Raw genomic sequence first — 23501 nt, 5'->3', positions numbered from 1 at the left:
AAAGCCGAAGCTTTGACTGGGAGCGATTGTGGTGATTCATAGACTAGAAGCTTTGACTATAGCTTGTATTGTTGTCTCAATTCACAAAAAATAGTTAGAATTCCCTATTTCTGGAAGTCTTTGCACCCCAATGGTAGAGGTTATTCTTATAGAATAGATTAAAATAGGACTTAGAGCCAAGCCGGTATGCTTTCAATCAGTCTTTGAGTTGGTGTTGACTTATTAATATCATTGTTTCCATCTATTAGGTAGAAGTGTAGTTAGAGATTTCATCTTGCATAGTACTCACTCCGCGGGTAAGTGGATTCTTTCCTGAAAGTTAAGAGGAAAGAATAGTGGTAACACCCCTTACAAAATCTCTCAACCTCTTGCTTACCTTGAGTTGATTGAAGGAACGGTGAGAAGGGGGAGCCTTCCCTTTAAGGTAGGAGAGACTTTGTCTCATACGTTGTGGCTGATCTACCTATTTTGCAACTAAATTTTCACAAATTGTCGGTTACAAAATATCCACCCAACAAGTCGTACTGTATTTGATCTCATTGTTGATTTCCATAACCTTTTGGTGATACATATTGGGGTTTCAATGGAGTGGACTCTCCCTATGTAAAGAGTACTTGCATTCTTCTAGCCTTCAAAATATATAGACACTCTTTGATTAATAATCCATCCCTTGGAAAATCTCACAAAATATCATTTAGGACAATTGCCTTTTGCATTCCCTTCAATTTTGCACTATGTACACCATAGTTGATTACTTCTTTATTGATCTCTTTCTCAACTTTTAGTTCTTTCATTATTCTCATCATGTCTCATTGTAGTGCTTGCATTTTTTGTTGATTCATCATCACCACTACCCTCCGTACTATTGCCATCATGTGTCTTCCTCTTTCCTCGAGTAGATGTCTTGTTTTCATTCTCAATGTTCATCACCTAATTGTAGGCATCGACATCAAGGGTGGAGGAGTTGCTTTCATCATCTTACATGAGGAGGGAATCAATTCCTCGATCAACCACCTATTATTCAACCCATCGGCTAGATAATTCTCCAACTTGTGCAACAATTCCTTGAACCTATGATTGCAATCCTATACACTCTCATTCTTCTCTTGTTTGGTATTATAAATTTCAGCAATAATCTCATTGTCATCTCGTGCCAACTTAAACTTCGCCTCGAGTGCCCTTCTAAATGCGTCCCAAGAAGCTATGGATAAAACATCAGGTTTTATGAACTAGTCAAAGGTTATACCTTGAAGCATTGTTGGAAAGGATATCAGCAATAGTCTTCGCAATCTTGAGCTACCTAGATAGTCTCCCAAGTCTTCCAATGCCTTATAGGGTCTTCCAATCGTTCCTCATGAACTTTGCCAACTTCTACCAATCCACATTTGAAATTTCAATCATTGTCTTTCTCACATGATTGTCTCCTTGTGCATTAGACCTGAATAGATTGTTTGAACCGTTATATTCTAGTTCTTTCCTTGCACTATCGACCACATGCATGTCCTCCACACATCCACCTTCAACATCCCCAACACCTCAAGTACCTTAACGCCTTGACTTGCACTTGTACTCCCTCCATCAAGGATCTTTAGTTTAGAACTTCTAATGACAGATTCTCTTCAAATGGATAGATTCTACAATGTCTTGCAATATATTAGTCAGTTCAAGATTTCCTTTGTATTCCTCGTCTGACAATGTCTGTAAAAACAATTATTATGCTTGGTCAGCAAGATATCCTTCATAAACTTTTTCCTGCAATCTTCTTCGTTCTCTTTGTTATGCAATTCTTAAAGATTACTTGATCACTTGGTCTTGACCATCCAGTGGCCTCTTCTCGCCTTTATTGGGATGCCAAGGGCATAATAATGCAATGGTGATCTGATTTCTTTTGAGGCAACATAGCAAAATATTTACTTCTATACCTAATAACTTACATGCATGAAATAATAATACAAATGACAATGTCTACCAGATTCAAGGTAAAACATATCTTTATTAGCTCCAAAATTCATTACGGAAATAAAGACCAATGATGGTCAGCCAAGGATTACAATTTACTAGATGATACAATACCTTCTTCCTTGGTGGTACACAACATATTTAAAGGACCCATAAGTTGCCAACAAGGACACAACTCTCAACCAATGAGACAACAACTATCCCAGAGTGATAACAAATTAAATATGGGCAATTAATACATTGATGAATAACCTATATTATCAACCATAACGATATGCATTTTATGCTTGCTATAGTCACTACTGTAGGTACTGTCCGAAATTGGAAGCACTTCAATTTAGTGATTGTCTAGCTCTTCTTTAGTTCGTTTACATTGTAAACTTCCACTTCACACACACTTGGTTCAGTTTCCTTCTCTTTCTTAGGCAAAATTTGGGTAGGATCTAACACATCCTCCTTGATTTCCTTTTATTTCTTATGCACAAATCAAGGTAGAACCTAACTCTAATGCATCCTCCCCGTTTCTAACCTTAACTTTATTTTTGTGCTTAAGTCATTGTTTCTCTCTTATTTGTCTGAAAAATTCCGACCAAACTGCACATTTGAGATCTCGGGGAATCTCTTGTGATTGGTTCCTCTCGAGGTTGAGATCGAGGTTGACCTCAACCCAAGGAATTGATTTCACAAAACCTCGAGCCTATTTAAAATTGAAGCACATTCCCACTCAATTTAGTTGGCTCTTGCGGGATTTCATCTCTAAATCACTATAAAACACCCTCATTTGGTAAGCTAAGGCATGAATGACATTGTGCACAAGCTAGAGCATGCTTTGGTGGACATCCCAATTTCACATAGAGCAATTGCAAGGTGAAAACCAAAGGCTTTTATGATTCATTTATTGAAGAAAAAGGAGTTCAACATTCAATCATACAAGCACCACAAACAACATTTAATCAAGCATTGAAATCATCATGGCGTTGTCAACAAAGAATGAAGATGGCTAGAGTACTTTGTCCCTTGGGGGCTTGTTATGATGTCTATGTTATTTTCAGATCTATGCTTTGTTTCTTCATATTTGCAAATTGGCAAGCACTGAAGCACATATTGATTGCATTTAAATGCTAGGCTTTCACTCTCTAGGGTTAGATCTTGCCATTTTACATTACATTTATATATCTTCTTGCATTCTAGATCCAAATTATAGATTCCAAGGCCAATCAAACACTAGATTTCTCTTAACGATTATCCCTAGAGGCATAAATCACCAAAAAGGGATGTTGACTAAGGCAAAACCCTATATAGCCACCTCCACACTTTTCAAATCTACAAGATTCAGAAAACGGTTTTGAGCATAGATCTGAGTACCTTTTTCAGTCAAGATCCATATTTCATTCGAAGTTACAACATGACTCTTCTAACCGTTCCTCGTGAAATTTTCCAATTTCTACTAATCCAAATTTGAATTTGTCAGTCATTGTCTTTCTCACACAATTGCCTTCTTATGCATTAGACTTAGGTGGATTGTTCAAACCACTACATTCTATTTCTTTTCTTGCACTCTCAATATCTACCTCCAGTGTCCCCCACACCTCGGGTAGTTTAAGGCCTTGCCTCACACTTGTACTTCATCCATCGAGGGTCTTCAATTCAAAACTTCTAATGATGGGTTCTCTTCAAATGGATAGGTTCTCAATGTCGTACAATATGTCAGTTAGTTCAAGATTTCCTTTGTATTATTCCGTTGATAAAGTTTATACAAACAATTGTCTTGCTTGGTCGGCAAGATATGTTTCATCAACTTTTTCATGCAATTTTCTTCATTCTCTTTGTTATGCAATTCTTAAAGATTGCTTGATTGCTTGGTCTTGACCAAACCCAGTGGCCTCTTCTTGCCTTTATTGGGATTCCAAGGGCATAAATCATGCAATGCTGACCTGATTTCTTTAGAGGTAACATTGCAAAATGTTTACTTCTATACCTAATAATTTACATGCAAAAAATGAAAATAATACAAATGGCAATGTGTACCAAATATAGGAGTAAAAAATATCTTTATTAGCTTTGAGATTCATTACAAAAATGAAGACCACTGATGGTCAGCCAAGGATTACAATTTACCCAATTATACAATACCTTCTTCCATAGCGGTACACAACATATTTAAAGGACCCGACAGTTGCCAAGAGTGACACAACCATCAACTAACCAACATGACAGCTACCCAAGAGCAAAGTTGTTGAATACTCTTCTGTCCCTCTTTGGGTGCGTGTATCCTTGTATCCAATTTGGAAACGTATCTAATACTATCTAGATACACAACAAATACTAAAGAAACTTGAATTTCCACTATGCCAAATACTATGGGATTTCATTCTTTTAAAGATTTGACGTAAATCTTCCCACATTTAATTTAAGAAAAACTTAATCATTTTTTTAAATAATAGAATAAACAAGACCTGCACTAAATGAGAAAGACAAATAAAATGTTTTTTCTATTTCAGAAACTCATTTTTTACATTATCTTCTAATGCAACTCTACTATGTTTACATCGTAAAGTGTTAAATTAACTTATAAATATTTATATAGCATTTATGTGGTAGTATTCCTTTTGAAGTAATGAAAATCTTCTATAATAACTTAGAAAACTATGTTAAATATATGTATGTGTTATTTATTAATGTCGTGTCCAATCGTATCCATATTGAGGGTCTTAAAAAATGGTCGTATTCGTACCCAATACCATATCCATATTTGTATATGTATCTATATCCATGCAACTTTGCCCAAAAGTGATAAAAAACTTAATATGGACAATTGATACATTGATGGATAACCAATATTATCAACCACAATGATATGCATTTTATGTTGGCTACAGTTACTCTTATGGATACTGCCCAAAATCGGAAGACTTGAATTTAGTGATTGTCTAGCTCTTCTTTAGTGTGTTTGCATTGTACACTTGCACTTTGCACAAACTTGGTTTCTTTCCCTCCTCTTTCCTAGGCAAAACTAGGGTAGGGTCTAACACATCCTCATTGATTTCCATTTCTTATGCACAAATCAAGGTAGGGTCTAACTCTTATGTGTCCTCCCATTTTCTTACTATGCCTTATTTTTGTGCTCAAATCATTGTTTCCCGCTTATTTGTCTGACAAATTCTGACCAAATTGCACATTTGAGATCTCAAGGAATCCCTTGTGATTGGTGCCTCTCGGGGTTGAGGTCGAGGTTGCCCTCAACCCGAGGCATTAATTTCACAAAATCTTGGGCCTATTTCAAATTAAAACACCTTCCCACTTAGTTTAGTCAGATCTTGCAGGATTTCATCTCCGAATCACTATAAAACTCCCTCATTTGCTTCATTTTGTAAGTAAAGGCATGAACAACATTGAGCATGGGCAAGAACACATTTTGGTGGACATCCCAATTTCATCAATCAATCACACCTCCTCCATCTCATGGTATGGAATATATATACATGTTTGAAGAGACACATTGTAGAGTCACGTCGCCTAATGTTAGTAGTCAATGCCGCAAATAATAAAATAAACATAATGCGATTAAGTGCTGACCATTGTCAAGGCAATATCATGATATAATCGCAAGTAATAAAAAATGATCAAAGTGTCAATAATCATCAAGGCTATAATGTCCCAACTATTAGGGTTAGTTTGGGACAGGTAATTCCTACAAAATAATGGTTAGAATCACAACAATAACAAAACTAATAATATTATTCTACCCTATATGTTAACCCCAATCTTAAGGACATCCCTAAGTCGGGCTTCCTAGCTCATAGCTACCTTGCCACCTTCCCGGGAGAGCACCCGTTAAGATTCTTCTTGGACGGGCATCCTCTATCCAAGGCTACTCACATATGCATATGTTGACAACATAAGAATATTCTAGTAGATCAAATATTGGCCATGGCAGACAATGGAGATCTTAATATCTCCATGCTCCATGCTTCGATATCGATTCTTGGCCATGGAGATCTTAATATCTCACATGCTCCATGCTTCGAGTTCATTAATATCCATGGTGTTGACCCAATAGGTCAACACAATATCATCCAATAACCATCATGTCTTATATAAGAAATTATATTCATTATTCCAAATATAAGTCGTTCATATTATTCAAATGAATGTATTTACATCTACATTCAAGATAACAAACTAATACCATTCAAAAGAATATATTTATATCTATATTCAAAATAATTTAATACCATTCAAAATAATACATATTTTATAGGAATAGAAATAAATGAAATACTCATTTAGTAATATACTATATACCAACTATGTTATTACTAATACTAATGTAATAAACTTATATAACATATACTAATATGAAAACAAAATAGCACATATACTTACTTCCTTTTTCCCTTTTCTATAAAACATATTATTATTATTTCAATATCCTAAAGATAGCTTTTGTTAATGAATAAAAGTATACTACTTCCATATTACATACCTTAAAAAATACCCTCCCTATAATCTGGGATTCCTTATTTTGTAATTACGTGGGCTCCTTTGTATAAGAGGGGTTTTGTCTTTTATGGTTCCAATACTTCCCTTAAATGTTTAATCTTTCTCATTCTTTTCTGTATGATATTCGATTGTTTCTGCTATATATATTATTTCATTCATGTTCGATACTGACTGTATTATGCTAAGGATTATTTATTATTATTTTGAGTTCTTCCCCATTCGTTTCCCTTTCCCTATACTCATGCATAGACTCAAATATGTACTCCAAACCGATCAAAGGGTCCTGACCTTTGATAGGTTAATGCTGACATAGGATTTGATTTAAATAATGTTATTAGTAATATTAATATATTTATTGATTTATTTGTTATTTTATTTTAATAACCTTTATTATTTATTTTAGTGAACAGTTAATATGTTATATAGTGAAATGCTTCAGTCCTTATTTAGTAAATAATCGATTTCTTAAATATTTGAATAGGGATGTTGATGATTTGCGTTTTATTGTGAAATCTCAATATTAGAGGGGGGATATTGCAAAGGCTGAATAATGATCATGATTTACTGATACTCACTCCCTATATCAGCAGTGACACCCGGTTATGGATTTAACAATCAATTAGAATATGATGCTTAAGCATCATTCATCATTACATATATCCATACAGGTTATAATGATCAGAGCAATGATCATTGTAACAGGTATCAATATATGCATATAACAGGGGCTATGGATGTCATCATGAGTATTAGACATATATGCTGAGATGCAATGATATGTAGGAGCATGGATATATGTATGTGAATGCAGTGCATGTATATAGATATATGTGTGTGTTTCTGTGCAGATCTGTATGCATGTATGTATGTAGATACATGAGTTCTAATACATATACGGATGTTCATGCATGTGCGGGTCCATCAAAATGAGTAATGCAATGGATGATGTCTGAAAATGAAATGCAAACCAGATCCTACCTATTATGCAGGTGTGATTTTCATTACAAGGTATTTTTTAAATTTTCCTTGCCTTATTTACAGCTGTTTTCGTATACATAATATTTAGGGATATCACATTTAAGTATCCAAGATTAAAAGTTGTTTTCTGAGCATATTGCATGTTCACATATTTTTCATGAGGGTGTATACTTGGGATATTTCACTATGAATCCATGGGGAAGGAGGAGTGAAATAATCTATAGTTTTTCATATTTTGCCAATAAATAATGCTGACTAGATCATCTAGACATCTACCTTGACGTATCAAACAGAATTTGTGGAAGTAATAGATTATAAGAGTGATGTAAATGAATGATAGTACCATCTTAGTCCAATTGGTCAGGAAAAGTGAGATGAATAATAGGATGCAAGTCTGACTCGAGATGCCACAAATTAACCCTGTCCACAAACCCTGCAAACAATTAAATTGCCCATAGTGAGAAGTAAAATTAAAAAATTGTGATCTATTTGTATTCAAGTATAATTTTGAAAGTGCTATATATTTGTATTCAAGAATATTTGAGCATAACACAGGAATAAAAAAGGCTGTTTCCTTGCCTTGAGAAAATAATGGAACAATATGTGCATATATTTAATGTAGATACTATTAATACTCAGAAAGGTTAAAATAGTTACTGTTTCACACATAATTGGAGCAAATATTGTCCAACATCTATGTTGCCATAAGTTTTGAAGACAACCATGGTAAGATATTTAGTTGGCAATACTATTGTGCATCTGGCAAAGATACTTAAAAAGATATTTAGTAGGCAATATTATTGTGTATCTGGTAAAGATACTTAAACCCAAAGGAAAAGCAAAGTGAAATATAAAATTATAAATTTAACCACTCCTCCAGTTGCATATGTGGACACAATATCAAAACATATGCAATCATCAGTCATAATTATCCATTCAACTAATCCAATTGAAGACATCTGGTAGTGCAAAAGCAACTTTATATATAGTCAAACTAAAGTACACAATCAGAATGGAAAAAGATATTCCTCAATCAAATCTTTCTGATTAAGATATTTTGTAGGAATAATCACTCAAAATGCAGAGTAATGCTAGGCTTGAACGAAATTATTTTACTGCAGAGGCAGAAGTTATATCCAAGAGGTAGAAAAAACATTGCATAGAACCTTCATGTCACTGAAGAAGAATGAATATGGTATAGGGATTTCACTAGATTATGCATGAATAAGTTGCACATAATACAACCTACTTTTATAACCTTCCAAAGACTTTATGTTCTGATATTTTCAAACAGAGCAGGATTTTCAAGAAGATCACATATAGAACAGATAGTTGTAGTAAACAAATCACACAGGGAATTGAAAGTGAAATTGTTACATAAAGAACATATAGCACAAATAATCAGAGGATCATCATATTCTATGTACAGCTGTGATTGCAGAGGATAACAAAGCTTTTGGGGATACAGCAGTTGATAGAAATAGGGAAAATTAGAAAATATAGGAAACTTCAGTTATTCATATGATAAAGAATTCACCACATTCATTATGATCATACAATCACCTTCTACTATTGGTAGAACTGAATCAAGAATTCACTAAGAGTAATTGAACAACCATATTCCATTGTTTTCATTGTCACTGTGCATATATCATGTATCACTTATAATTTTGAAAGAAAATGGGCAATCTAAATGGTTAGTTCAGTTATATTAATTTGAATTCCTGATTGTCACCAGTAAATATTGTGTAGCCGACGGGTTGATGTCATTGGTAACTGTTATGTAGCCGACGGGCCCCTTCGGGAAGGTTCAAGGAATGGTATATGTACAACTTTGGATTATCATTGTAATCATCATCATAAGCATAATGTAATGTCTTTGGCATATGCGAATAATAAAAGGAGTACTGCTGTTACATATTCTTGTTTCATTGTCTATATGCATTAATTCATTTACCCCATATGGTAAACATTTGGCGTCGTTGCCCAATGGACCTGGAATGAGGGCAGAGGAATGAAGACTAATGCCAAATCAGTTTAACAAGGATAGAAATAAGATAAAAGGAAAAGATGGAATACGCACCGCACAAGAAAATTAAATTTTGGCACAACAAGCCGAGCGCAGACGGAGGTTTCAGCAGATTGCCGACGGACACCAAAGCACCGAGGAATTGTTGGAAGAGACTCGACAACGGTTGGATTTGGTGGAAGAAGCAAGGGAGGAATTTCTAAACCTGTATATGCCGAGGGAAGAGAATCCAGACAAAACGGAATTAATTCGCATGGCTCGGAGTGCCGAGGGAGCACAAGCATGGAGTGAACTCTTCGTCCACGATACACTTCCGGAATGGACAACTTTTCTTAACAACAATCCTTCTTCACCAAAGAATGCAGCTGTTCATAAAACAACTAACCGAAACAGTGCCAATGTCAAAGTGCAAACCGCCGAGATACAGAGTGCCAGTGTCGAAGTACAAACCGTCGGGATACAGAGTGCCGATGTCAGAGTGCAAACCACCGGGATACAGAGCGCTGGTTTCGGTGTCGGAGTGCAGAACAATGTCGATGTTGCAGTGCTAAACGCTGCCGGTGGAGCAGTACTAAACAATGCTCGTACACAAAATCCAATAGTCATAATGGCAAGACTAAAGGAGAAGTTGCCAAAGTTTGATGGTGATGGAATGGCCGATCCAATCAGACACTATAAGAGATGCGAAACAATTTGGACGGCGAATGGCGTAACTGACACAAATGAATGGGTGTGACAATTTCCAGTGACTCTAAGGGATGTAGCAATTGATTGGTTTATCGACACGAATCCCCAAAAATTAACTACATGGGCGAACGTTAAAAAGGAGTTTATCACCGAGCTTCAATTGCTATGCGACGACAATGAAATCGTAGCAGAAATCTACACCACAAAGCAAGGGAAAAATGAAATTGTCCATGTATATGCCAGAAAGCTCAAAGAATTAATAAATAAAATGGAAAGTAAGCCGACAAATGGGCTGAAAAAGAAATGGTTCATTGAGGGACTACACCTAGAGTTAAGGAAGAAAATGAAGATTGTGCCGCCATCATCATACACTGAAGCACACAATCGGACGATGGACTTAGAGAGTGAACAAAAAACGAAAAAGAAGAAGAAAAGTAGCTCATTCGACTCAGATGACGCATCTGGGGAAGAAGATAGCAATGATGACGAAAAGGGCAGCAAAAAGGTCTGAGCACTCCAAAAGGATATGATCCGAATGATGAAGGAATTTAAAAAATGCAAAAAGAGATGAAGGGAAATGAATTATGGTGCACCGGATGCAAGACAGAAGGTCACACGAAGGGATCCTATCCAAAGAACCAGTTCTGTGAGATTTGTCAAATTATGGGACATTCCATAAAAGAATGCCCCTTCAATATGAAAATGAGAGGACCTCAACAAGTGCTCCTGACACAGAAGGCTTCTACGTTCGGAGGCTGCGAAAACACCAGTACTGATGGTGCTACTTCGGGTGGGTACAGAAATAATAAAAGGAGGGCAAACAACAATACCAACAATAATAATGTGGGCCGCAGCTGAATTCAGTACGATGCGAACGGCCGCCCGATGGTTCAATGCCAAACATGCAATTTGTGGGGCCACTTTGCATGAAACTATACATCAGCAAATACACCAAAGTTGTTATGCCGATGGTGTGGTCCTGGAGATCATGAAGATGCCAAGTGCCCGAAATCAGGAGTGAATCTGATCAGCATTGGTGTGGATGAAGAAGAAGTCTTAGCAATCACCCGTAAACAAGCAAAATTGTACCTCGACCCGACGGAAGAAAATAAGAGATTGGAAGAAGCGCAAGCGCAAATTGAGAAAGCAACATAAGCAGAGAAATCACAATGGAAGGACACTACCGATACCTCAACAAGGAACTGCGCAGAACAGAACATCATACGGCAAATATTACAAATTGAAGCACTAGTTAAAATAAACGATTTGCTGCTCACAATGCCTCAACTCCGATCGGCACTCACAAATATCGCTCCAACTACTAAATTACCAAGAGAACAAGGAAGGGAGAAGGAAAGTGGAGCAAGTGCAGAAGACCCAATGCTGTTAGCCATTACATCCAGACGGCATCCGACGATCGTCGAAATGGGAATTTTAGGAACTGTTCTGACAGACACAATTGTGGACGTAAGGTCAGGCGTGAATGTGTTACCGGAAGATACCTGGAAGAGGTTGGGACAGCCCATGTTGTGGCCACCTACATTCCAATTAGTAACGGCGGATTAACACGACATTAAACCTCTTGGCGTCCTGATGGCACAACCAATGACTATCAGAACACAACCGTTCCTACTTGACTTCATCGTCATTCCGCTAAAGAGAAGAGGATACGACGCCATTCTGGGCCGAGGATGGCTAGTACAAGCAAAGGTTAAGCATGATTGGAAGAAGAATACCCTATCAATGGACCGCGGAGGCAACAAATTCATAATTGATCTGCACACACAAATGGTAGGCGAGAAGGCAGCATCATTGGATTCCAAAGGCGAAGCTGGAGGGGATGAAAAGGGGAAGAAGAGAATGGAACCTGATCAAGAGGGAGTATTGAGACTCGAAGGAGGGTTGAATGAGGACGACCTAGATTCGATGAACGGACTATTTCACTGGCAGATGGAGGATTACGAACTCTTCTCGAGCTGCAACATGTTGGGCATTGAAGAAGAAAAAGAAAAAAACGAGTTCTTGGAGGAATATAGTGAACTAAAGGAAGGAGAAGCACAGGTGGATGAAACACCAGCCCATACGTTCAGTGAAGATAAGCCAATAAAATATGAAGAGGCCATAATACAAACCATAAACCTCGGAGATGATATTGAACCAAAATACATACTAGTGGGGAGAAGAGAGAGCTTTGACCCACGCGGAAAAGAGAAAAATACACTGTACGGCTGGAAATTTGCAGGAAGAGACCTGGAGGTGCACCATACGACAAGCACAGGGCAAGGGAAAAATACCGTTTAGACTAGAAGCTCTGTATGGACAAGGAGCTACCATCATACGGCCTTCTGGAAGCAGGAAGGGAAGTACTATATGGCCTAGACAAAGCAACCGTACGAACCAGCTAGGGTACCATATGATACCCTACGAACAGGAGTACAACACCACTGTACAGTACATGAACAAAACCGTATGGCCACAAAGGGGGATACACATTGCCAAAGAATACCGAATGGTCAAACAAGGTAACTATATGGACAACTAGAAGAGGCTACCGTACGGACTGTAGGCACCGTATGGACAAGGAACCACCACCATATGGCCATGTAAATGCCTACCATACGGTACTGTATGGCCAAAGAGGTGTACCGTACGGCAGTACGACAAACAAATGAAGGGGAAGCCATGTCTAAGCATTACACCGTACGATAGCCATACGAGTACAGCTTAAGGGAAGAAGAAAGGAGGGTACATCATACGACCATCCAGTGCAAGGTATGTCGTATGGACTTGGATCATAGGGGAATAAATCAGGACATGCTGTATGGCCATGGCTGGGAAAGTTGCAAAAAAGGTAAGAGCACCATACGGCCGTACAACCAGATTGCTTGGAGGTTGGGTGGCTGTATGATGAAGGAGAAAGACCGTACAGCTTACTCATACGGACATCGATAGTAGGAGAACCATACCGTACGGTAGCAACAATCAGAGTGGGGAGGCCATACGGTAGTAGGAAGATGGTACAACTATAGCAGAAGCAATCCATTGTGTAGCTGTATATTGGTAGCAAGGTTGTAACATAACAAAGAGAGACCATCGTACAGACACAGAAGAAGGGTGATAGGAGATTTTCTTTATAAAAAAAAAAAAAATGATGACAAATTGAAACAATTCAGAATGAGTAACGCATGATGCCAAAGGGAAGGGAAAGACATAAACAGGTAGTAAAATATAAGCAGTTGCCAGAAACAGTGTGGGATCGGAAGAAAATCACAAAAAAGGTGTGTCCCATAGAGTTTTGTGTGGTTTTGAGAGTGCTAATTTGGTCTTGACGGCAGGGGTGCTGCCCCTCAACCCTGCCCTGTATCGCGAGCACTACCCCTCAACCCCGCTGGGAGTGATGCCCCCTAGAACCCTAGTCAGTGCAGTTGTTAGTTGTGGGAAGTGTGACCAGTTGATGAGACATGGAGCTACTGCAGGCATGCAGTGTCTCAGTACCAGAGGTGGAGAGAACAAAAATGCAAGCCTTTCGAGAGGGGTGATACGCTTTGAGGCACTTTGAGTAAGTATTGGACGTGAGGCTGTCTTGGTGGATGCATAGAGAGCTCGGGATGAGTTGATCATCTAGTTAGAGGCAGTAACAGCGACACTTGGCTCAGGGTACCTAGGAGTTGGAAGCAAAGAAAGCAGTATGGGTGGCTATCAAGGTCAACTTGATTAAGGAGACAGTATTGTGTTAGCAGAGGCTATAGATGCAACGTGGTTTGGAGACCATTTTGTTGCAGGCACGGGATGAACGTGAAAGTGGTGTGACAGAAACAGATCTATTTTGTTGTAGTTAGTCAATTAATGTATTCCGTTTTGTTTCGGATATTTTGTAATTGTCGTCCGGAGACGACTTTTTCTTTTGGGGGGGATGATGTCACTAGTAAATATTGTGTAGCCGACGGCTTGATGTCGTTGGTAATTGTTATGTAGCCGATGGGCCCCTTTAGGAAGGTTCTTCAGAATGGTATATGTACAACTTTGAATTATCATTGTACTCATCATCATAAGCATAAACATAATGTCTTTGGCATATGCGAATAACAAAAGGACTACTGCTGTTACATATTCTTGTTTCATTGTCTATATGCATTAATTCATTTACCCCATACGGTAAACACTGATCATTTTATGTTTATATCAAATTCAATTCATAAGCTCCATTAATGTTCAGCCTGATACTATAATACAAAACTTATTATTCTTATTAAATATGGGTTCTCAAGTTGGTCCATTTTGTTAGTGAATCTTGACTTGTTTCTTCCCACAAACTGATGCTTTGAATCTAAAAGTTGACTCAAACCTGTTATTAATATCCAATCTTTGAAAATTATCTGTCCAAATAATCACCTACTTTATTTTAAGTCCAATGGATCATGCCACAAGATAAGCTTTTTCTACAAAATACATGTCATGTTTCCTTTTCAGCACTGTGTCTATTATAGTCCCTTAGCCTATTTTATTATTTCTTGTAGGTTAACGGGGTAGGTTAGAGAAATATTTTAATTAGACTAAGGAAATACACCCGCACCCTCCCCAAGAGTGCATATCTTCATACCCATTATGAGCACAAATGCAAGAGAGCTTGGATTCGCATCACATATTTGTACCCATGTGTACCCTAAAATCACTAATTTTCTAATCATGTCAAACACAATGTGATTTTGTTTATAAAATTTTACGTAAACCTTCCTAAACTTTTTCATGCAATTTATTTTTTCTATTTGAACAACCCGATTTTTAGGGTCTTCTTTTTGTTCTTTTTTCTTTTTGGTAACTTAACTTTATAAATTTTTAAAAGGATAACTGTATATAACTTTATTCATATTTGTTTTTGCTTACAATTTGAGATTTTAAAAATTAAAAATATTATTTAAATATTAAACATAAACAAAAAGAATTGCATATTAAATTCTTTGTCCTTCACTAAATTATTAATATTTAAATTTTGATCTTATTTTAATTTGTATTTATTGTTTTTATTAGGGGTTTTATGTTTAATTTAGATTTAGAAAAATAAATGTGAAAGTGAGTTTTTTTTTTTGAACATTAGAATAACATTGATTGTTTAGTTCTTTATATGTAGATGTTATAATTTTAATATTCCTATGTATTTTTTAATTTAATTTAAATATTATTTTAGTTTATTTAGTTTTGACTTATATTTTAATTTCATTATAGATCTTGATTTAAATATTGCAAATTGTTAGATCAACTTATAATCACCTAGTCGAATACTCGTGACTTCATTAGAGATTCTTCTCTCAGCCCAAGAGTTTTTGGATCTCTCATCTAATTCTATGAACTAGTCAATGGCAATTCCATGTAATGTTGCAGCAAACTCTATTAGCCAATTATCCCTATCCTCCTGACTAATTGCTATCCAAATTTTTTCGCACTTATTGAAATGCTATATCAGGCCCTTCCACACATTCCTTGTGAACTTGGGAAGTTTCTATCAATCAACATGTGGACTTGAGAAGGGAGTCCCCATCTTTCTTGATCAGTGCATACCTGTGCCTTGGTCCTAGCTGGATTCTTTTGCCCTTAACATTCTAGTGCCTTACTTACACTCAAGACCATGTATGAGTTCTCTACATGTCCACCATTGGTGTCCCTAGCGCTCTAATTACCTTCCTCTTTATTCTTGACTTTGACTACCTTCCTCTTCATTCTTGAACTCACTTATCCCCAAGATCATTAGCTCAATGCCCCTAACCTTTGGTTCCTCTAATATGGATAGCTATTTGATACAATGTATGTTACTCTCTAGTATCTCCATGAAATCGGTCTCAAATTTCTCCTCTTTGTGCTCTTCATCTAATACTGATTCTATACATGTGTTGCCTACTTGATTAGCAAGACCTACATATGATTCATCTAGAAGTGGTAGGTGTCTAGAAAATTCTTCCAACTCACTCTTCATCTATCAACCATTGATGATATTCTCTCTCCTCTCAACTGTGACTAGGACTAATGCTTGAACTAGTGCTTCTTGGTGGACTAGAGATTTCAACTTTTGTGATTCTTCTCAGTGTTTTGTTCTCTTAGCCAAAGGTATCTTCTTACAATTCTTTCTATGACTTCCTTATTAGAATATTATAATGTTTCTCTAATGATCATCTTAGTTAGTCTTTATTTTATTAGGTAGTTTCTATTTTTGTATTTAGTTCACACGATTGCTTCTTTTAGAAACATTGCCTTCATGAATCTATATAAGGAACTTTCATCTCCTCCATTTAACACAACTACAACATCGATTTACCATAACATGGTATTTGATCAAATCGATAGGATTTTAAAAAATTTGGCAAATTTGTTAAGAAAAATTCAAGCCTTCTTCGATCTGAAATTTTTTCCAAAAATCGTTATAGATATTTTGTGAAAATTTTGTGCTTCATATTTGAAGATTTTTTCTGGAAATCAAAACCTTGGTTTAGGGTTTTGATTGTGTGATATCTTGGTTGTAGCAAAAGTCTTTGATTTTTTAGGTTTGTGTGTACTTGCATGTGTTAGTTTACCATGTGAAGCCTCATGTTTTGCTACATGAAGATATTTTTGATGGGTTATCATAATTCTTTACCTCAAAAAAATTATGATTTTGTAAATCACAAAGTTGGGTGGGATTCATTTGTGGGTTTATAATTTTTTCCTCAAAAATTATCAGATGGGCTTTCATAATTTTTTCCCTCAAAAAAAATTCTGATTTTGTAATTCGCAAAGTTGCGGGATCCCTTTGTGGACTTATAATTTTTTCATCATTAATCATTTTTTGGGGTTTACCATTTTTATTTCCTCAAAAATGATGCTTTGTATGTTGATTCTTGTCTAGTTTCCATTGATTTTTCACCTCAAAAATCATGTCTGGTTTTTCCAAATTTTCTCCAAAAAATCATGCCTTTTTGTAGTCTATTTTAGGGCATCATGTTCAGCTACAAAGTTTGGAGAGTTTGCTGATTTTTAATCAAAATTGTGCTAGTTGTTCTCAGTGTTTGTCTTTGTCTCCAGCAAAGAGCAACTTCGTTATCCAGCATCAAGTTAAATATGTTTGGGATGACTTTTGGTCAGATGTTTCCTTGATTCTAAGAGGTTTAGTGGCAAACCCATCTCAGTGGTAGACTCATCTCAATGGAAGGCTCTTGTCTCTTTTGCAAAGTTTTCTAAATAAGGAGGCACCCTTCTTTGTCCTTTTCTGGATAGATTTTGGCTTGTTGGTCAATAACATTTTGTAGATCTAGGGAGGGTCTTAGCAATGAAAAATGTTTTGCAAAATTTGTGACTAAAAGACAATAGTTAGATGATGAACATTAAGGAAAGGTATTAGAATATTATAATGTTTCTATTGCATGGTCTACAATGAGATTCGAGGGAGGTTCCACTGCTTATTCAGAGAATGCAAGTCCCTATCATCCTTCAAGTATGATAAGCGGTGCCTTTCTCTCCATCTCTAGGAGGCCTTCCATCTTCAAGATTTTAATCTTCAAGAGTTGCCCCCCTTTGGATCTATGTCCCTTCATTCGCTTATCACTTCCTTCTTCACTTTGGTTACCTCTCCTAGGGGAACCAAGCAATGTGGGAGCCCATCCATAGTTACTCACATCAGATCAGTGAGACCATGCAGAGATCGCACACACATGCACCATCAACGACACTGGCCCTCCTCTCTCTGGCAGCAAGTTCGGACTTCTCCATGCACAAATAGTTATCCTTCAGTTTAGAGTTGCCTTTCAATAACTATGAACCACTAGTTGCTTTGCGGTTTCGAAGTCTCTCTTGTATAGTGTTGTTTCTCTTCACTTGCTTCTTGCTCTATTTGTTTCCTTTTTCAAGGACACCATTCGGTGGTCTTGTTGCCTTCTGGACTCTTTTTGTACTTTCAATCCCTTAGGCCCGCTTCTGGTTTATTGTTGGACATTAATACTTTATCTTATCTTGTCCTATCTACTAATCATCTTTGTTAGTCTTCAGTTTTATTAAGCAATGTCTATTTCCGTCTTTAGTTCACAGTTGTTTATTGTAGAAACATTGTCTTTGTAAATCTATATAAGGAGCGTTCATCTCCTTTGTTTAATACAACTACAACAACATCAATTTAGCATAACATTCCTAACCCCTTCGTGTATGTCTTTAATATTTGTGTTCCTACACAAGCATTAATTTTGAAGGATACATCTCATGATTGTGTCGTGTTCTTCTTCCTTCCTTGTGTTTGGTTCTTCAAATGCTACAATATTTGTTGTCATTGTTGCTCTCAATCCCTTTCCTCCGGTAGGTCTCAAGGGGTAATTAAGTTACATGTGAGCAACCATATCAATTTCCAAAGGAGATGAGCTACTTCATCGTTCATTATTAGACTATGCCAGATGAAAATCTTGGAGACCTCAAGAGGTCAACCCATTACATCTCAATCCTACATGTCTATGACTTATATTTCTAGACTTCATATAGGAAACGATACCAAATGTTTGTCTATGACTTATATTTCCAGGCTTGATATATGCAATGACACCAAATGTTTACTCAACTAGCATCATGTAAAGATATAGGGCAAGCAAGAATGTAACTTACACAACATGGATATCAATATAGAACATTAAGTATCAAGTATGAAACATAGATATCAATATAGAACATTAAGTATCGAGTATGAATTCAACTCCCAGAAAGATATATTATTTATGCCATTTAATTTGCTATCAATGTGTACATGAAAAATATAGATGGTCCTTGATGCATACCAAATGAGCACATTTATAGTAGCCCTTGGTAGGTTAAGATTAGGAACTAGAACTATCAACTAATAAACTACTCGTCGAGGACTAACAACCCAGTCACAAAATAGTTTACTTGGCATATTTGGTCAACTAAATCTAGGTACAAATTCGTTGAGATTTGTTAAAAAATAATAAATTTGTCATTGCGGTGTTTGTGAAAAGTGTGCAAAGAGGAATTGAGTTGAAACTTACATTGCATATCAACTAGGATTCTCCCTAGCCATACATTTACCTAGACTCCAAAAGAGTGATACCATTTAAGAGGGTGAAGTCTAAGTTAAATATAAGGCATTTAAGCCTTCCTATAATTTTAGCACAGCTCATAAAAGAAACTCTAAGTCAACGTTGCTTTGCAAAAAGTTGCAAGTTAAGTTGTCACACAACTTTGAATGAGGTCACACACCTCACAAACAATCAAAAGAGGGGTCAATTCAATTGTTTAAAGGATTCATTCTTTTCCACATCTCATTGCAGCCCCTTTCAAGTCCACAATAGCAATCAATGAAGGATATACAGCATTAAAAGGCTTCCGTATCATTTTTATGTGGAACTGTGCCATTTGGGAAGGGGCTTTAAAAGGTACAAAGGATGTTCACTGGAATGTTCACAAGAATTATTATTGAGGTCAGAAAGTGAGTCTTTAATATAGACATTTGTTCACGTGATTATTTTTTATACAATTATCTGTATGAACAATTTTTATGTCAGCAATGCACAGAATTTGATTAGAAAATATCAGCTGTAAACGTTGTTCAGTATTTAGTTGTGTATAAATGAATATATACTTAGCAGTAAGAATTCACTTCTCTATTATATCCATTATGATATTATATCAAAATAAGATTACAACAAGCAAATTCTTGGACGAAATGTTTGTGTAGTAAAACTTGTGAAAACTGCAAATTTGGGATCACAAAACTCACAAACAACCAAAGGAGCGGTCAATTAAATCAATTGAAGGATTTATTCTTTTCCATATCTCATTGTAGCCCCTTTCAAGTCGACAATACCACTCAATGAAGGATATCAAGCATTACATGGCTTCCATAGCATTTTATGTGGAACTGTACCATTTGGGAAGGGGCCCTACAAGTAATGTGGGTACAAAGAATGTTGACTGGAATGTTCACACGCTTTACTATAGAGGTCAGACGATGAGCCTTTAATATAGACATTTGCTCAGGTGATTAATTTTTATACAATTATCTGTATACACAATTTTTATGTCAGCAATGCATGGAATTTGATGAAAAAATATCAGCTGTCAACATTGTTCAATTAGTTGTGTATAAATGAATATCTAGTTAGCAGTTAGAATTCACTTTTCTATTATATCCATTATGTTATAACTTATTATATCAAATAAGATTACAACAAGCAAATTGTTGGACAAAATGTTTGTGTAGTAAAACTTGTGGAAACTACAAATTTGGGGCAGTGACCATTCGAGACCATATCCACACAGATTAAGTACAAAAGCTATTCTGGTGTTGAAATCAATGCACTTGCCACCTCAATCAAGAGGAATCATCTGGATCCAAACTAAAAGATACAATGCTCTCCTTTTCCTTCATTTCAATTATGTACAAAGCCATCAAGTAGCAATTCCTCTATCTCAAAGACCATACCAGGCCTATTTCTAACTCAAACTTGAGAAATCCTTTTTATTTCAATTCAATTGTCCAGCTGACTAATTACATTTAGATGCCTCAAATAAATTATTTATGGGCAATTTCTAGTTGTCCCTCATGTTTTAGCTCAAGACTGAGTATTGTCATAAGCCCTTATGCTTCACATTTGTTCTATCAATGCAGCTTTTCCAAAAGAAACTAGAAAAGGGTGCTAGGGTTGATGGTTTATGACTTCCACAAAGATCCCTAGTTTGTGAATTATAATGTCAGATGCAGGTGAAGTTAAGAACATCTTAACATTAAATACTAAATTTACTTAAATATGTGAAGAATGCAATTTTTTCACCTTTTTATTGTTGTCATATATGTGTTTCCTATGCTTTTGTAAAGATAGATAGTAGATTGCACCTTTGCCTGTAGCTTCGCCAAAAAAGCAAGCAATATGGCTATTGGCATGCCAATGATATAAAATCCTAGCAAGTTGGTCCATGCTGCTAGATGCTGCCAGCCACATCCTCTTGCTACACCTGTAGAATACATGTTTTTGAATATACAAGATACAGGAAATGGTTTCTTTTAAAAATTGTCAAGATTTTCTATCTTGACATGTCTATCAAGTAAGAGATAATAAGAAGCTAATAATTAGTTCAAGCCTCAAGGCAAGTAAAAGATATTTTCACATTAAATATAGAATTAAAAAAATCTCACTGCAAAACCTGAGAGAATTCCTTGGACTGCATCGAAAAATATTGAAGCTGCAAGTAGTGGTGCCATTGCTGCAAATTTTTTCCTAATTATCCAACTGTCACTGAAAGCAGCTACCCAGATATTATGACCAAACAGTAATAGAACTGCAATTGCACAAGCTAGCATAGTTGCTAACTTGATGGTAAGTGTAACTGCAGATTTTGCTTTGTGTTCATTCCCAGCACCAAGTTCATTTGATACCCGAGTGCTGTCAACATGCAAAACAATGAAGATTACAAACAAATAAGGTAGGAGCTTTTGAAAACTGAAAAAGAAAAACCACCGGCATTTCAGAAATTAGTGGTAATGGTGAAAATAATTTGATCACTAATTAAAAGATTATGTGAATAGATTCATATCGTATACCTGACAGCAGCACTGAAGCCAACCGTAATCATATAAGCAAGGGCTTCTGTATTCACACTGCCAAGGAGAGCTCTTAGAAAATTAACTCAATTCCTTGGTTGGTATGAAACAATGGAAGAAGAGCTCATAAACTAACAGGACACAATAGCAATGAATGAAGAGACTTATGTTGCATGAGTTTCTGTAGGTTTGGAAGCATACCATATAGAAACCAATGAGGTATTCATCTCAGAATCAGATAAGAGCCCCGCAACCAAAACAAGAATTTCAAAAGCCCAGTACTCCAAACTGGCATAGAAATTTGAAAAGGACATTGCACATTATGGGATTTTCTAAGCAAATACAAAATAGCTTTATCACTGTCAGATTGACAATGCTAAGTACCATCAGATCCATAAATAATTTTAGGAGCTTCCACTTTGAGTTTTAATTTTCTGAAAATAAACACATTTATCAGAAGAATTGAAATAAATATGATACCAAATCAGTAATATTCTATATTTAAAATCCCAATCTCAAAATTTGTGTGCATCCTATGAGTTCTGAATTCAACCATTCTCAATGTATCTCCAAACAATAATTCCATCAGATAGTCTTGCCCACTTTATATTCTACCAAGAAGGAAGGACAGAAGACAATATTGATGTAGTGGATCTAATAACCTAGGAAATAGCCTCAAACCCTGAATTCAAAAGCATATTCACCTCCTATACTTGTTTTTGACAAATTATTCATTTTGCCCCAAACTGACGCATTTAAAGAATTGGAAAACATAGATAACAAGGTACAACTAAACTTCTAGTAATGTTCATTGTTTACAAATGAGTACATAACAGCTCAGTGGTACTCAAATACAAGAGAATGCACTAGCAAGTAGGATTATTAGAAAGTCCAAGAGCTTAAAGAGACAACCCTCTTTAAGGCAATGAAAGACCCGATTTAAAGAGGGTAAACCTATAACCAGTCAAAGAAGACAGACATATGATACATATTCAAATAAACATGTAAAAAAAGGAAGGTCATTAGATGAAATTATGCAGATAGAGTTGATGAAGGAAAGAGCTGGAAATCATGGCTAGAGAACAAAATTGATGCTTATCAAATTCCAGCAACGTTATTATTCATAGCCAAGAATAGGCAACATACACTCTGAAATACAATATTCATTTGCCTTCATATTGGAACACTCTTAAAAAAAAAATTCATTAACCAGCACATCAATTCGCCCAAATTTTATTTAGTTTTTTCTCATTTCATCATCATACTCATTCCACAATTTGTGGTGTTTCATATGTTTAATGAAGCAAAACTAGAGTGTGCCCTCCTATATCTTTGGCAAATGCAACTGAGTATCACAGGATTTTCAAACTGCTACTTGCTGGGGCTAATATACACATTTTTAACATGCTTCACATGTAGAGCTTGACTGCACTGATTTCCTTTTTTTCATTTGACAAATTGAAAGCCGTTTTAAAGAGTTAAAGAATCTTTAAGAAGAGTTCACGTGCCAAATATAATCAGAGATTCTATATTGTTTTAGGGGTGGTGTTTAATGTGTTTGTATGGAACCTCCAGATAGTGATTTCTGCATTGATACGAGCAAAGAATTTCAATGAAAGAGATATTGTTTACTTTAAATCCATAGCAGATAGAATGTAATCATGTCCCAAAAAAACACAAAATTGAAGTCTCTATGTGATCCCATTAAAGGAACAACTGCTCAAAACAAAGGAAACAGCTGATCAGAATGTTATAATGGCATCAAAACAATGAGATAAACCAAGC

General features: G+C 36.1%; 1 pseudogene across 1 annotated transcript in view; it reads right to left on the bottom strand.

Annotated features, from left to right (window-relative positions):
- Positions 1-23501, bottom strand: part of LOC149550824 (protein DETOXIFICATION 19-like) — a 165418-nt pseudogene that overhangs the window by 36238 nt on the left and 105679 nt on the right. Inside the window, exons 3-7 of the transcript XR_016352614.1 lie at positions 21918-22004; positions 21717-21773; positions 21320-21558; positions 21012-21130; positions 7784-7873 (exon numbers count right to left, since the gene is read on the bottom strand). The product of XR_016352614.1 is annotated as a protein DETOXIFICATION 19-like (transcript). The remainder of the gene's footprint in view (positions 1-7783; positions 7874-21011; positions 21131-21319; positions 21559-21716; positions 21774-21917; positions 22005-23501) is intronic.

Source organism: Cupressus sempervirens, chromosome 6 (genome assembly GCF_028749045.1).
Source record: "Cupressus sempervirens isolate cs-2001-9-10 chromosome 6, ASM2874904v1, whole genome shotgun sequence".
NCBI classification, from domain to species: domain Eukaryota; kingdom Viridiplantae; phylum Streptophyta; class Pinopsida; order Cupressales; family Cupressaceae; genus Cupressus; species Cupressus sempervirens.
The sequence above is the reverse complement of the archived record's forward strand: the minus strand, read 5'-3'. Positions and strand labels throughout refer to the sequence as shown.